This window comes from Fukomys damarensis, unplaced genomic scaffold, assembly GCF_012274545.1.
Source record: "Fukomys damarensis isolate Sample0158 unplaced genomic scaffold, DMR_v1.0_HiC HiC_scaffold_15, whole genome shotgun sequence".
NCBI lineage: Eukaryota > Metazoa > Chordata > Mammalia > Rodentia > Bathyergidae > Fukomys > Fukomys damarensis.
In genome coordinates this window covers 42374338-42392698 of record NW_022900927.1, presented here as the reverse complement: position 1 = coordinate 42392698, position 18361 = coordinate 42374338, and the positions used below count along the sequence as shown (strand labels likewise).

General features: G+C 31.8%; 1 protein-coding gene and 1 pseudogene across 3 annotated transcripts in view; both read right to left on the bottom strand.

Annotated features, from left to right (window-relative positions):
• Syt1 (synaptotagmin 1) overlaps positions 1–18361 on the bottom strand; it is a 517172-nt gene that overhangs the window by 483254 nt on the left and 15557 nt on the right. The gene's annotated exons all lie outside the window — the stretch shown is intronic.
• LOC117286218 lies at positions 11476–11588 on the bottom strand (annotated as a pseudogene).

Genomic DNA, 18361 nt, shown 5'->3' with positions numbered 1-18361 from the left:
TGTGTTGTAAACAGGGAGATGAAAAAAAAGAATTAAAAATAGAATAAGATTATAGTTTGTTGTGCAAATTTGTCTTATTAACCAACCCAATTATCTTCATCTTTTGGGAAGAAAACAAAATTTTTAGATTTTTCTAAGCAGCAACAAAGCTGCTGGTTGAGTAATTCTAGGTATTTCCGACAGTAGGAAGTGGTTAGAAAAAGCTTTTATTCCCTGTGTTCCTGAGAGGTAATTAAAATAACTTTTTGCCTTCAAAGCATAAAGTAGAGATGAATCAGTGTTTTGTAAATGCAGTCATCTTAATCATTCTGCTTCTATTAGGTCTGAAGAACTTGTGGATTTGATGATGTTTTTCTGATTGTAAGGCATAGGCTAGCTCACATTTTTATTTCATTTGACAAAATAAAAGATAGCTTTGTGACAGTAATAACTGGGAAGCACATTAAAGTGTTTGACCTAACAACATATGGCATTTTACATTTTGGCTTCAGACAGCGCATCTTTTGTGATTTCCATCAGTACATAAAAGGAGATTTAGTATTTAATATTCTAATAAGTATGCAACTTTTGGAAAGAAGGACTGCTTTGAAGATGTAAATCTCTCAGCATCTTTACCTAAACTTGATCACTTTGGTTTGCTGCAAGAACTCAAACTCTCGTTCCTTCATTTGAGAACCGATGTTACTATTGTAACATCTATTTTGTAATATTTTTTGGTCTGATGTGTTTTCATGTAATTTGACTGATTTTTCCACACTGTATGTGTGGTTATGATATTATCAAGCTACAAAAATGAATCTATTTTATGGGTGGTTTTGATACACATCACATTTTGACAAAATGAGTAAACGAAGACTTGGAATTCAGTTTTCTACTCTATTTATAAGACTGCGAACTTGGATGCTTTGTTTTCTCCTGTTTTGAAATGCAACTCCCTAAACCCAAAGCATGAGGAAACTTTCCTGATTTTATGAAATAATGTACTCGAAGCACCTCCTCAGAGCCTGTGCTAATGGTACTCAATAAATGTTAATTTTTCTTGTAATTGCACATTGTCATAATGTATATCTTAATTAACACAAACAAAATCTCGTCTTTAAATAATTAATAACAAAACATTATACAAGTGGGTATTTTAAAGGTGCTAGCATTAAGCTTTTCATGTGCAGTTATGAAGTCTTAGTTATGGCACAGTCAAGTATAGAAACAGCCTTTCAATGATGAGATGAACCGAGATGACAGAATGATCAGCAGGACCTATGCACACTGTGCACTTGGCAGAATGAAGGTGGAGCTAGAATTTTCCCATGCCATGATGCCCCTGACTGTGATCTTCATCAAGATAGGCAGGAATAACCCTCTTCTACTCTTTTCTGGGAGGCGAGCACTTCCGGGTTATCCCCCATGCTTTCCATCCTAATTGCTACATGAGTTAGTGGCTTGTAGAGAACTCACACCTAAGTTGGTGGTATTATGTTCTTCTACCTTTTCCCTTCAGCATAACCCTTTACTGTCTGACCTGCTGATTTTTTTTATTCTTGGGTGTGGCTCTCTGCCTCCTTCTATTGCCTCATAAACTCCCTATGGGTCAGACATCTTCCTCTGTTTTAGTCACTAATAAATCTTCAGCACTTAGAGTCTGACATCTGGCAGGAACTCATACAGAATTGGTGAAATGTTAAGTGTGAATTCTCACACGTGAGGAAAAATATTTTATATCAGGATATCTTCTATTCTTTTGAATACACAAATGCCTATAATAAAATCAATAACAGATCCTTATAGGACAATAATTTTATTCTGTTCTATAAAATTTAAGACCTTAATATTTGAAAATGAATATATATTCTATTAAAAGAAACATCATATATAATTATATTTTGTAAACATACACATTTCTTTGTTCCATATATTTATTCACTGGCTGAAGAGTATGGTAAAAATAGCACTTCAATTTTCTCAGATTCCTTGAAATGCATGACAAGAAGAAGTCCTTCTAATTTACTAATGCAATTTCAATCTTGCTTTAGGGAAGAAAATACTTCACCATTGTTTAGGAAACATGAGTTGTTCCTCCCGGAAAAAAAAACCAACTTCCCTGATGCTGTACCATATAGAATTAAGTTGCTTTTCTCCATATCAGAGTTTTAAATAGGTTTTATGTAATTTATAACACTTCTTATGACACAACATTGTGTTATTATTTTGTATTGTTTAAGTAGAACAATGAATCTGTTTTTGCTTTTCCAAGGTTATTTCTCTTAAAAAGAATAATATTGTGATGTTCAAGTATTTATATTTACTCCACTGAAATGGAAATTAAAATAAAATGATAGTAAACAAAGCAAAATTTAATGTATTGGAGAAAGTATATAATAAAATATCTGGAGAGTAATAATGGATGATTTAACTTTTTCTAAACCATTCCTACTATGAGAATTTTTAATGCACAAATATTGATTTCTGAGAAATTATAGATAATGCTATTATTTGTGAGAGCTCAGAATAATTTTGCTATTATTACTACTCCTGATTTTTTTCTTTTATTCCAACCACTTGTTAAAAAACCAGTAAAGTAATTTTGATTGTGAGAGTTTCCAAGTCTCCATGAAATCAGTGGATGCCTGATAAAACTGATCAAATGGTTTCATTCACTTAATCCTTTCATATTACCTGGAAGTGTATAGTTACGTCATAGTTATTTTCTTAGACATTTCACTACTTCTACAAAGGAGGAGCTATGGATTGGCCCAAGAGAATCTCTGAACTGTCATGCAGAAATGGTATTAATGAAAGATGGCTAACTTTCCTGCCTGACAAAAGATAAGGATGATACTTTCTCAAGATTATAGTTGTCCTAAAATAACAGGCTATCTCACAAATTAGTTACCGCCCCCTATTGGATGTATTCGAGTGAAGATAGAGCAACCTCTGCCAGATTTGTGTGAGGCATGTTAATTGGGAGATTCCTTAATTATTCTTCTTTACCCTTCTAATTCTAGGGTTCTGATTTGTGATGACCATCGAGACTCAAGAACTGTAAGATATTGTTAAAAAAACAACAGTAAATGGTTTCAAGATGTGAAAAATTAATTTTGCTAAATATTTAAATATTCTAAGAGATAAAACTGCTTCTAAATCACTTAGTTTAATTATGCCCAAGTATAAACATAATCACTTGTAATTTTGTATACTATTCTGTGTATTAGGTTAAACTAACAGATGTTATTAGAACAGGAAGTATGACTATGTATGATGATACTTAGGTTAAATTCATATATAATTACTCCTTTTAGGAGACCTAGTATATATCAATTTTAATGATAGGGAGTGGCAGCAGGCTGTAGCTACCTTTCTCCCATCATGAGTGTCCCTCATTTTTAAAGATGCTACTTCCAGTATGTGTGATAAAATATGACCTCATGATTACTGTGGAGGCCAGAACCTCAATAAAGCCAACTGGTATATCTTAGAAGAATTGAATTGGTCTTATAATCACTGCTGTGCTGACAATGACATGAACAAATGTTTGGACATGTTTTCATAACAGCAAATTATCTCTTCCAATTACCCTCCAATTTTCACTTGTTACTTTTAACAGCTAGATTGTCCATTCACACAAATAATAATGGCCTCAACTACTAAAATGAAAATAAAAAGCAGGCAAAAGCTTAGTTTTATTAATACTGAGACAGAAATGTTAATTACAGAGGATATTGAAATATAAAAGAACTCCCTTTGCTGTTTGCAATCTCTTTTGAACTTCTCAGGGGTTTAAATAGAGAGTTTGCTTGCCAGATATTCATGTCTGGAAAACAAAGAATGGCAAAAATACTACCCAAAAATAAAATCTCAAATTCAGTAATTAACACTCATCATCAATCATTGAAGACAATTGTTCAAAAAATTCTCTTTAAAGATTCACATTCAACTCAAAACTAATGTTTCTAGAAGATAAACAATTGAATCATAAGAAATTTGAAAAGCAGAAAATAATTGCGCTAAAAAGGTGATATTCATGAATATTTTTTCTAGGTGAAATGCATAAATATCAAGTCAATCAGATAGAAAAATATATACAAACTTCTTTAAGAATAACGTGTGAAGTTTAGTGTAGAAGGAAACAGTGAAAATATGGACAGGGTATTTTTAATTTAAAATAATTCATAGGGATCTTAAGAATGTATTCATGAAAAGGTATGAAAGGGAGAATAATATGTATGGATTTTAATTGATTCTAGTGCTCTTACAAAACACCTTAAGATTACATGCATATTTGACACTGTTGAGTATTTAAATTAAGAAACAAGAATGTATCACCAACAGATACCCAAATTCATGTGACTATAGGGACTGAAGAATAATTATTGTTTTGAACAAAAAGCTTCTCTAAAACTACGAAAGAGACCCTATGATGCTGTTTGCAACTCTCTTTTGCTTTTATAGTTAATTCCACTACGTTTGATGACCTGCAGCCCTGCAGGGTGACAGTAGGATGTGCTCTAGTCATTTCTCCATTTCTTTCCCCCAGAGCCACCTGCTCCAATCAAACAAGCCTTCCTCCCATCCCGACGACACACTGAAAGTAGTTATGTCTGTTGGGGCCCTTAGCTCTTTCTTTGCTAAGGAAACAGGATACAAGATCTTCCAATAGCTGTTGTCTTCTTGTCACATGGGTCTCAGTTCTAAGAAAAGTCCTTTGACTTTTAATTGGCCCTATATTTTACGATCATTCTCTAACCTGCCTTACTTTCTTCTCATACTTAAATCAACCTGACTTCACCATAATTACATCTGTCTTCTCCTTATGAGTGTAAATTCAATGGGATTACATGTCAGTAACAGAAGAGTGCCTAACAATAAGTCAAAATTAAACTAATTTGTGTAAAATAAAAATAAAAAAGAACAAGATAATTAATTAAACAACCTTTCAGCACTTCTCGCCACTGAAATAGTTATTTCTAGAGATACTATGGAACTACAGCTGTCCTTTCTCACAGCCTATTTTGGTCATTGCATTTATACCTATTAGCAGCTTCCAATGACCATTTATCTGATTAATCTGTTTTGTTACATTTGTATTTGGTTTTGCTGTATAATTGCAGAAAATGTTACTTTTAATTTACATAAGGAGTTATATATATTCATACATTTTTCCTAATTTGTGTTTCTAAAAGTACATTAAAACTATGAGCTAAATTCAATTTTATAACAAAATTAATGACCTCTTCAAAGAGCCTTCATATTGCAAAATATTCTATTTTACCCATGGAATATTCTAGTTATAAAATTATTTGAGTTTCATTTAAATCTTGATAAAAATATAATGTATATTGAATTAAGAATATTAGAAAGTTTTAACACACTGTTTTCAGAGCTAGCTTTAGAAAATTCCATTATACTAAGTTTGCATATTAAATAAAGAACTGAGCATTTTTAGAGTGATACTAAATTTCAAAGAAAAACAGCTTTCTTGAATAAGAAAACTTTTTTTTTCAGCTTTAATTGAGTTTATTGGTACATTTTAGGGATACAGTACAGTTACATTCATTGTTGGGATCTTGTACCTCTACATGACAAGTCTTGATTCTCACTTTTTCCCCTTACCTCTGCCCTCAAGAAAGCTTTTAAAATAAGAAGTAAAAGAAAAATTTCTTTTAAAAATTATCAACATTTCACATTCCATTTAAAAAACTCTTAGATGATGTAGATTATATCTACCACCAACCCCACTTAAATCTAGGTTGCACATTTTATCTTATAATACCTTAATATGCATTAAACATATACTATATATCTTTTGAAACATTTAAATATTATATCTAGACAACATCATGTAGATTTTTAAAAGAAAACTATTTTTATCCAGAGTTTGTAGCTTTTCATTGTTAATTTCTCTAATTGATATTCTGTATTGCTTAGATTTTCATATTTATTCAGTGAATTATTTACTGTATTGGACTTGTAACTGGTGCCAGGCACTGTTGTAGCTCCAGTAGTATACTGAGGACAAAGTAAAGTCCTTGCACTAGAGACACTTATAAATCATTTATTAATATTCTCAAATATAAAAGTTAAATGAGAAATTTCATCTCAGGTTTTATTGGAAAGTGGGGCCACTTAGTGAGCAAGAATTTCTAGCATTAATCTGTTATAAACAGCAACATTACAGCAGAATTTGCATAGCCAAAGGCATCAGTTACTAAATTACTGCAGGGTCATGCTGGTGCTGGACACAGAGTAGGCACTTCCCATATTGATGAGATGAATGAAGGATGGGCTGAAATATTTCTGCATCAAAAATAATATTTTATACCTTCAGTAAATTTAGAATCAGTACCTATGAAATATATTCCATTTTAAATGTCTTGTCTTAGCTGATAATTTGCCAGTATCCATTTTTAAAGGGTGGATTGAAATTGTAGTATTCTTTTAAATTAGAGACATAACTTTCTTCCACATCAAATCACTGTGAAAACTTATCTTCCTTATTGTAAAGTGAGCTTGAATTGGCCTGAAAGATCAAAAATATCTGTGTTTCTGTTTTCCAAAACCCTGAGTACAGCAGAAAGCCAGCTGGCAGGACTGGCTGGCTGGCTGCCATTCTCTTCCGAGGTTGCGATGCAGTCCTACGGGAAAAAACAATCATGAATTCTGTTTAACTAGAGCCACAGAATGGCATTTGTTTTTTGATGGACTGTGGGTCTATTACCAAGGCAAACTAGATTAAAGCCATTCAAATCCTACTTTCTGTGACCCCGAGAATATCAGAGGGCTGAGGAAGTTTTGAGAACAGGGATTATGTTGTTTGTCATTCTTTGACACAGTGATAAAGCAACCACATGGATAGTAACCATTCAGGTGCCAATCTGTATTTTTACAGTGACTTTCTCCCTATATTGAGTTGTTTTAGCCTAGTACAGAAATGACATATATGAAAAGATAAAAAAGGAATAACAACAATGATTTTTTCTAGGCATTGTTCCAAAGATGTTGGCATTTTTAAAGTCCCTTAAATTCTCAAAATGAGTCTATGAGGTAGTACTGTACATATTCCAATTTTTACCAAGAAGAAAAATGAGACAGTGAGGCTAAGCACCTTCAATATTGCAGCACCGGGCTAAAAATCTGACTCCAGATAATGCTTTATCAACCATTTGGAGAGAGGAAATAATTTATAAACTATGATTGTTAACATTCAAGCACTCATGAATACCTTAAGAAAACTGTTCAATAAGGTTAGGAAGATTTTTCAATTTGAAATGTTTCATCTCTTTAGGAGTGAAAGATGCAGGAGGCTGCCAAGCACACGCACTGAGCAGACTTCATACTTGGTTCATTTTCTACCTTGGGAATTTCGGCTTTACTCAGGCGGCAGTGTACTGTGTACACGAGCACAATAACAAAAAATAAGGTGGGCATCAGAGGTTCAGCCCTCGGTTCCCTAAACATCATACAATTTCAAAGCTGTTGGGAAAGGAATTTTACATTTGAATTACACACTTACTAATAGATCAATTATGATTGGGGGGGAGTGTTTGAGATGATAAGGTAAAAGCTTTGGCGTGAAGACCACCTATGGAATTAATAAGTTATGTTACTCTTGTTAGTGTAACCGAGCAAGGGAGTGTATGGACTCTACCGGGAACCAGTGTTAAGGGATCTAGATGAACTGTGCGTAGTCCTACATCATTTGTACAATGCTAAGAATCCACTGCCAGGGTTGGAAGAATCCAAGCCTGGTCTACAAGAAAACACAATGAAACAGCTTAGCTTTTGGTCACTTCATATTAAATCCTATCTGAGTAAGTCTAATGATATTTTATTAAGTAATACTTTATATTGGCATTTTTGAACTATAGAAAAGGGAAGATTATTTTTAAGCTCAAAACCTATTAACAGTAGCCTGGTATTTGGCATTTGTTGTATAGAAAAATGAGCCTGGAGTTTTTCAAATGCAATTTTAAAGGAAAAAAAAACCCGCTACAATTCTCTGGCATATTTGAGTTTAATTAATGAGGAGGTTTTACATATTTAAATGCACAATCTGCTACTTATGTAGTTCATATGGAAGAATAAGGTTAAAATAAAATTTACTTTCAACATGTTATCTTTTAGTTTACTGCTGATGTCATAAATAGAGATTTAACTGAGATAAATTTTCTAATTATAGATTTTAATTGAAAATAATTTTTATGTAGAAAGTGATTTTTTGAGCATTTAATTTTTTATAATCCTTTAAAAACATAAAAATTATAAATTTAAAGTTTTTTCCAATTTTTCCTTTTTATTCATAGTGAAATTAGGATAATACAATATACCTTCTTTTCACACAATTTTTAATATCTTAAGATATATTTTATAGTATTTTAAATAAAAAGCAGAATTAAATAAATTTGATGTCTTCCTTTTAAACAACAGAAATATTAACTTGTAGCTCGTGAGGAAATACGCTATAGAAGTATTGCCCACCTTGAGGAGGGTGGATGCAGTTCATTTTATATTAAATTCAACTCTTTTGTGAATCAGAATATATTTGATCATTTTTATTAACAACAAGTTCCAGATCACATTTTGAGTAGTTGCAGATAACTATCTTCAAAGAGATTTATTGTGCACCGATCTCATTTTTGTTTGTGTTTGTGTTGAACAGCAAAGCGTCACTAAAATATTTTCCTTCACAATTTGTCCTAAGGTATTCTCTTGGTTATTTCTTTATCACATATTTCCATATGTTCTTTTTTAAAGTGCAGTAATTCCTATGAGTGTATTACTTATTCACAGGTATAAGTATATCTGTGGACATATCCATTTCTTTATTCAAGTAAGGGAAGCAATTTAAATGATTAGAAAAGAATAAAATATTCTAATTTTATACTAAATGCTTAGGAAAAAGAATAATGAAGCAATTTGGTAATAGGTAGAGTTAGATCTTTAGAAACTAACTCATTCATTTATTCACACTGCACATTCACCAGATAGTGATTTGGTACTTTATGTACCATCTATCTGTGAGGTGGTATAATTATCTCCATTTTTACATTTGAGTGAAAGACTCAAGGCTACAACAACAGTCTACTGCCTGGCAATTTAAAAATTCATCTTGCCTCCAGTCCTTGTCCTTATGTTTCTTTTTTCTATTTTCTTTCTTTTCTAGTACCATTAAATTTTTTATGATGTTCCCAATATAATGGGAAGCCTGGTCTCTCTAGGTTGAAATTCCATCTAGCTACAATGGCTATAAACAGAAATTTTAATCATTACTGTTACTTTTGCGCTTCTATTGTCCTTGGCGGACTAGAATTTGCTCTTATTATTCAAATATTTTGCATATATCATGTTCATTTTTAGTGCTATGGTCTCAGATATATCCTCATATTTAAAATACTTTATAATATGGCAGAAATATAGATCAACAGTGGATACCTTTATAGAATTCAAACTATTTAAGTCTTACTCACAGAAAGATAAAATATCTCTGCGATTGTATATTTTATTTTTCAAACAAAATGCCATATTTCAAGCTACCAAATGTGTTTTGTGAGACTGTTTATTATGTGTCAGGCACACAGTGCTAACTCTTCAGTAATTGCTAAAACAAATGTTATTTTACATTAAGAATTTGATAGAATAAATATTATATTCAAAGAACTTTTGGTTTTATTAATATGTTGACTACTTAGACCTATAATCTTAAAAGTTATTAATTAGTTTTGTGAAAAAGCCCTTTTTGTCTTTTCTCATTTTGTATTCCAAGTGATCTTATGCCTTGCAATAATCAGTTTTATTATGAAGAACTCATTTCAAAAATATTTCCCAGATATTTTGTGGGATGCTATGGAAAAACTCAAAGGAGAATACATCAAAATTTCTGGATTAGTCATTACATAATTTAATTTTACTTATTTTTAATGGACAAAAATTATATACATCTATGGTATACAACATGCTTATTACTATTTATCATTTTTGTGTTGGAACTCTTAAAATCTACTCTATTGTTAATTTTTTTTCTCAACAAGTTTATTGGTACATTTTGGGTCAATTTTTAAGTACTTAATGTACTTATAGTGGGTATACAACAGACCTGTTGAACTCAGTCCTTTTTTATAACTGAAATTTTGTTCTTTGATAAACATTTCCTTGGTCCTTCAACCCACAGATAGCTACCATTTTAGGCTCTGTTTCTGATTTAAACTTTTAAAATTCTTTATATAAATGATATCACATGCTATTTATCTTTCTATGCCTGAACTAAATCAACATCATAATCCTAATAACCAACTTATGAGGTTTCACTCTTGTCTTCTCTAATAAGCCCTTAATATGCAATGTCTTACTGAACCCTGACAAGTTATGACAATAATATTACTTTGATGTGCAGTTTGATATTGAGGAACCTCAAGCTTGGTGAGAGTAAGTGACCTGCCTTGTGTCATACACTAGAAAGTCATGAGGTCTGGCAGCAAGTTTCTGCCAGCCTAACTGTAGGCTGGGACCATTTGCTACTAGATTATGTTGATTATGGAAAAAACAATAAAAAAAACACTTGCAATTACAAATTAAGACTAAGGTTAATGATAAAAATAGATATACTCCAAGTGCTATAAAAAATCTAGAACACCTGCATAGAAGAGGTTTTTATGGTAGGCCTCAAATGTTAGAAACAATTTCAACAAGCAGGAACGGTGGGGAGAGAAATCTATACAGAGGGTATTTACGTTGGTGTAGGTTCAGATACTGCTTTTCCTGTTACTTGTTCAAGTATGACTGAAGACCCTTCTGGAGAAAAATGAATAGATGTAATATGAATACAAAGTTAGATGGGAAAGAGTACAGTGCTCTGACCAGCTGTGCTTTTTCTCTTCTGAAAGTTGCACAAAGAAGGTGTCCGCAGCTGGCCTCCCCATTTCCCCACACTCCTGGGAGAGTTTGTGCACGTGAGAAAGCCTTGAGGCTGAGGTCTTGCAGAGAAACTTAGAGGGTATCTTTACTAGGTTTTGTATCATTAAGAGGATAGGATATGTATTAAATTGATCTCCAATTTATTCACTTAATTCGCCCTGGTGTTTGTTCGTTTGTTTGTTTTGCTTATTTGTATAATATGAAAAAAATTCCAGCTGTAAACCCAATATAAGCTTAGGTCACATTTTCACTTCAAGGAAGTTTGTTTCCAGTCATAATATTTCCATTCAATATAATAAACATTCACTGCCTGAGTCTTAACAGAAATAATAATATATTAAATTGATTCAACTTTCATAATATCCCTTTAAGGCTGAATTTTGTGAGATCAAATTTTGCAGTCTTTTCTGTTTTTGAATAGTCAGTCAATGTTGCTATTTAAAACTTCTTTCATATAGGTGGAGAAGAATGTGCCTGGATGAGCTGGCTTTGAAAATTGTATTTAATATTGATTCAAATGTTACAGGCTAAATGGAATTTCTAAAAAGTATAATTTAAAAATATGTATGTTATGGGTGGGGGTGTAGAGAGTTTACTTTATATGGGTGAGGCCCTGGGTTAGAGCCATAGCACAGGAAAAAAAGATTTTACACTTGATCTTAGCCAAAAGGCCGAGAAGCGATTGGGAAAAAAAGATTTTAAAAAGGATGTTATTATATTCAAGTATATGATTGATTTTGATGTACAATAGCTTTATTTTCAGTTTTAACAATGTTCAAATTCTATAAATTAGCTAATGGAAAGCAAAATAAATAAAAATGAATAGAGTAAGGCAAGAAAAAATTAGGAGAATTGAAGATGTAAATTGTTATTTATTATTAGTCACCATTTCTGTTAGTAAATTGCTTACGAATTATCAGGAATTGTTCTTCATTTGTGTGTTCGTGCCCTGTGCCTGCTTCCTGATTGCACTAATGGAAGTAATGCATTAATTCTAATGAAGATTGTAGACAATCTTGATAGAGTTCATGAGTAGATCTACCTTCTCAGGTGATTTAGTAGCTGGTGAACACAAACTATTGGAATATGACAATAATGTCTATATTTACTGTTTTTTTCCAGCTCAAAGCTTATAATTGTTTGTCTTAAGTTTTAAGTGACCCCTCTCAAATTAGTATTCATAACTAGTTACCTCAAAAAATGTTATGATATTCTCAAAACCAGTCTTCTTTTTTGCTGTCATTAAATATTTTTCCTAAAATGATGTTTGCATCATCAAATATGCTGCTAAATCAAATAGGTATTTGAATTCTTCAAACATAAAATTAATTTTTGTTTTGCTCAATTTCTTAGCATGCATTTCTTCTTTTACTGAATACTAACTCAGATCAGCAAAACAAAGTAAGCATTATTTTCTATGACAGAGCCATGTCTTCTCTTTGTCAAAATCTGTGACAATTTTTTGTTTCTGATGTGTGAAACAGTGAGGTGAGGATAGGAGTCTACACTGGTGATTAGTTTTTATTGCTAAAATACTTACCATATTTTATATTATTCAAGAATGGTTTAAAACATTTCTTTGACCTTTTGAATTGTAGTGGTTTATTGCTTGGATATGTGTAAGTAAGATAATTTTTGAAGAGTACAATATGATAGTTCTTTTTTATCAGTAGTAAATATGAAGTAAATTATTTTTAAGTTAAAAACTGAAAGATAATATTGTCCATATTAGTAAATCAAAGAGGATGACAAATGAGTCTACCTGGTATTTATCAAGCCATGTAAAATATCATTCCTTTGGACCACTCGGCATGGTTCAAGGTCAGCAAGTAGGTCATACACAGTATGGAAATCCAGATAGATATTTATCCTCGACTCATAAACATTAAGAAAAAAATAATTACACATAAAGATGTTTTGTAAAGAGTGAAAACTGCTAATACAGACAATTATGATATAGCTACTGACTTATTCATAGTCTTCTTACATTTTCCAGTATCTCCCAAATATTTTTGTATAAAGGATTTATATGAATAAGTCTCTGTACTCGAGTTTCACAGGATTGGCCTTGTGGATTTAGGAAGACATGCTTGTGATGGCATCCATTTCAGTCCAATTAGATTTATTTTGGTACCCACTGGTTATCCTTTAAAAAGAGACTACACAGGAAGACTGCCCACTGATGCCACTAAAGCAGACTTGTTACCTTACTCCTGTGCACAGGGAAAATTGTTGCAGATTTTCAGGGACTTTTCTGACAAAAGCTTCCTTCATTATACATGTTCTGAGGTGTCTTAAGGGTTATACCTTAAACAGATGATGAAATTTGATTCTCCTGTATGTAAGGAAATATTAATTAGCCTTAATTGCACTAGGGATACTTTAAAACTGAGTAACATCTAGGACTTCTATTAGCTATCTTGACATATTTGTTCCAGAACTATTTTCATTTAATTAAGGCACTAGAAACTATTCCATTTTAAACCTTCCTTTAATAAAATGCAAGCTCAGAAGACAGCAATGGTAACTGGTGTAAAGATATTTAAATTAATGCTCACTTTAGGCATTTACTAGGTTTCTAGATTTCTGACCAAATCAGTGAATATCTGTAAACCTATTTCTTATTGACAAGATGAAGATCATATCTAGCAGTGTTGTTACAATTAGTAAAGAAAGAACATGTAGAAATATTTTATACACATACAATTTATGTTAGCAGTTATTAATCATATGTCATTTCCCTCAAAAACTCTTGTGAATGCCTTAACAGTAGCTACATATCAAGACCCATTTTGTGCCTAATGATCGGGTAGATAAAAATAAAACAAATCAAAATGAACAACAAACTGACAATAAAGGGGATTTAATTCTGTTCACAATATTATAGTTCAGATGGGAAGATTATATAGACTCATGCTAGAAGCTTTACTATTTTGTAGTTCTACACACACATTCCGGCACATGGTTACTTTGCAGCCAAGCCTTGAAGATAGGACAATATTTAATATGCAAGAAAGGAAAGAGAGTATGGTTTTGGATAGATCAGAGGTAATGGAATGTTAGTGGGCGGGGTGTGAGAACGAAGAAGTTGCCAAGGGGTTGAGGTTAAGGGACGGAGGAGATCATTTTTGGGAATGATGAATGAATTGGATAGGGAAAGGTATTACAACTAAGAGAAATTATGACGCTTGGGAAGGAAGGGAAAGAAAAGATAAGCTATGCAAGAGAGGAAAAAGGTCAAAGCAGACTAAGCTAAGATATATTATTTTACAGATCATATGGAATATTCAAATGACTATATCTGATCTCTTTAGCCATGAAATTACATTTCTCCTTCTAATTGGGTAAAATAAAAACACAAAGAGAAAATGCACTGGATATATTTAAGAAACTGAAATACCAAGAAAATATTTAGTGTATAACAATGTGAACTGCTATAATATAACTTGCTATTGAAGACCTGAGTTGTCTCTAGTAACTGCAGGGTTTTCCTTAATTACACATCATGATGATTGTTGCGATTAGTTATTTTACAAAATATTCTTGAAAAAATATTTAAAATTCTCAAAATAAAAAAAATTAGCCTAGGTTAAAAATTTTGGCTAAAATATAATTTTAAAATATCAATTTTAATGTTCTTCATTTTAAATAATGAAATTATTAATATACATTTTGCTCAAAAACTTTTAGTTCTTTATAAACTAGTATCACCCATGACATGGGCTCTTCATTATGTTCCCAAGTGCTCTACTCAAGACTAATTTCAAGGGTTTTTATGCTCTTTTCTCTGCAGTATAGAGGTCCCATGAAACATTCATAAATAATTTATATTGAAATTCATACTATGCTTTGATTCTTCCTCTTTGTAAATATTATTAAATGCATCTTTTTACATATTGTACTCCATATCATCCTTATTTCCATCCTGGCATCTACAGTGCCGGTTTCACTTATCTTGTGAGTTTCTCAACTACAAGTATGGGTTACCATTTACATTTCCCCCCATGTAATTGGTGAATCTTAACCACTGTTGAAAATGGAATGAAAACAATGAGTTTTTTCCCATGGAAAAATGCTTATGCAAACAAATAGACTAGATTTTGAATATAATTTCAGAGAAAATTGTGAATCTTTTGAGGAAACATGGAATCCAGGATAAGAAATACTGAATTAATGCTTAAATATCCTGGACAAAGCAGTAATTCAATGCAAGGTTGTCTATGGATAAAATACAAGTATTTAAGTAATGTTTTGATTGGCTCAACAAATTTAACCAAGCACTTGGGGAGAACTAGGATAGAAAACTGAGAAGAGCCCAAAGTAGAAGAAAGAATAGGGGATTTAGAAGAAAAGAAAGGGTTTCGTAGGCGGTATTAATTTAACTGCAGTAGTCTTTGTGTAGTGAAGATGTGGTAACAAGTACACATGTTTTTAAAGAGACACAGGTAGTAAGTCTGATATCTTAAGGAACTTTGTGCTCCAAAGTAAAAAAATAAAATAGTGAGCAGCAGGGAGAAAGTGGATATGCTGGAATGAAAATCACACCCTTGGTTCCATTATAAACAATGACTCAGAAGCAACTGAAGATATATTAACCAATTGCCCGATGTTAAGTATGCTGGGTTATGAATAGTAATGAGGTCAGAAAATGAATAATGAATAATCAAAGATAGATAATAACAAGTAGGGAGATCTTTTTCAAATGGGAAGAACAAGAGATGGAGGGAGCAAGAGGGGAGGGGAGGCAAAAAGGATGAAAAACAAAGAGTTAAAAAAATGGAAATTGAGCTTTTACAAATGGAAAGGGGACCAGGAGTTGGCAGGAACAGGGAGGGATGGAAAAGGTTGGGAAGAAAACAGAACTAAGATGTGTTATGTACTTGTACAAACTCCTCAAGGTAATTGTATTACGTACTATGCACATGTACTAATAAAAATATTTTAAAATAAACTGGCTAAAAGTAGTAATCTTTAAAGCACTCTAAAAAGTGAACAACCTCAATATGATTAAGAGATGAAACAATTGTGGAAATAATGATCATTTATGTGTGTTTGGTACATATTTGACTGACACTTCATATGTGTTATGTCTCTCAGTAGGTTGAATATCTTAGCAACTTGAATAGTTTCAAAAAAAGTTTTAAAAATAGAGAGGAGTCTATCCATTTACCAAGGATAATATATTATATTAGGTGCAGTATATTCAGGAAGGGAAAGAAAACAAGGACTATGAGTTGAAATATGAGTGATGTGCTTACATATGAGTAGAGTTCCACAAAAAAGGCTAGTATTTACTCTTCTAAAATCACATTGAAAAAAATACTTTGTTCTAAAAATATTTTAAAATCTCTTATTATATGAATTTCTACACATCTGTATTTCTATTATTCCTACTGAAGGCACAAATTGATCTTAATTTTTGCATGTAATAAATTTGATTATTAACTAGGTTCTCATAATAACTATCTAAATGTTCTGCTGAGATTTTGTGTACAAAACTTGAAAAACCCTTTTCATAGATAAAATTCAGTTGGATTCAGATGGTTCCATCTTGAAAATTAAGCCTGCCTTCAAGAAACCAAGATCCCATTGAAAAGCATAACTAACATCCTTAAACAAATATTAATTATATGTTTCTCTTAAAGCAGGGCTGAATGTTGAAAATATGTTTTAGTATTTCAAGAAAAATAACAATAAAGAAATAAATAAGTATTGATTATTAATTGTTAGGAGTATAAAGATGACCCATATATTGTCTTTCAGCTTGAGATCCTCATGTTCTAATAGGGAAAATAAATGAGATATAGAAATAACTGTACTATGTGATATATAAAGTATACATGTCATAGGAGATCATTATTTCTTCAATTGCAAAGAAAACCAGTCCTCCTAAACCTTCATATATCAAGTGGCATTCTACCTTATACTTAACACAGGCTCCCAGATCATGTGACTAAATAGTATACATAGATCATGAATGATAACATCAAACACCTCATGCCTGATTATCCACCATGACTCTAAAGTATCCATTTTCTTCACTGTAGCAATAAATACACCATCTCATTCACATATAATCCTCTGTGAAAATGTTTTGTGAATCTTTCTTAGCTTTTTAAAGATAGTATATTCTCCCTCTTTTTAAAAAAATCTAGAATGTCTGGATGAATACTCATTTTATAGTAGGCAATAAATACTGATTGTATATAAAAAATATCAGAAGTGTGTGCTACCAAAACAACTGATTACAAATACAAGGCTTATAAACATGCTTTAATTCTAAATTTATTGCTATGTCTTTGTAATAAGCAATATTTAGATGATAGCTGATTTTAAACTATGGCCTTAATATCTTACGGCTTTTCAAAATCCGTCAACTGGGTATTAGTTGAAATGGTGATACTGATATAATTTTGTTTAAAATGAAATTCAGTGCAAAAAGTTGAAAAGCAATAGCATTTTCCTAATATAATTTTCTTAGAAAGCAATACCAATCCTGGCATTTTATGAGGATAGCTTTTAGAACCAATTGCACTCACTCTATATTCATGAACCCTTAATGCTTCTCTTTCTCTGATGTTTGAGAGTGCATTAGTGTGTCTTTCAATCAGTAGAAACAACAAACATTTTTTTCCCCTTACTCTTCCAGATGCCTTCAAGTAAGCTCAACTTTTATCTATTTGTTCCAGGACAATAAATTTGCTGGCAAGGATGACAGAAAAACCATGCATAACATGCTAAAAGGTACATAATAGTCTTTCTCAAATGAGGAAAATTTAATTTTATTTTTAATAAAAATTTTGTATTTCTAAGCTCTCCACTCTACTTAGAGGAAATACAGAAGGAAAAGATATGAAACAGTCCTACAAAGAGCAAATTATTTGCCTAGTTTCCATCCCTACCCTCATCACCTTATTATAGTAAGATTTTATTCAAGGTGATTCCTAAAACCTCCAAAAACAATTAAAAATAGCAAAAATCAACAAAGGATGGCACTCAGTAGTTTGCACTGAATATTTTTGAGGGCTTATGAATTAAGTGCCATGCACTGTTTGGTGGATCTTAGAGATACAATTGGAAACGATGTAGTAATGGTTCCTATATTCATAGAACACTTAAATTCAATCTGTTTGTGCATTGTGATAAATATTAATTCTTCATTGCTGTAATTTTCACATGTAGTGCACTTTTAAAAAATAAAAATATAGAAATATATAATCTCAGGGATTTTTGACAGTTATCCACAAGTGGAAATCACACAATCAAAGATACACAGTCAAAAACAATACCAGTCTGTAAAAATCTTATGGTTTTATCTTGCTTGACCATAAGATTTATTTTTCATTGCAATTTTTCAGATATTTTCTGAAAATGTGTTTTCACACCCAGAGGAAGTAAGATCACAGACTGTTCCCATTATAGAGAAAAGAGACAAATAAGAAAAATAAATCTGTGA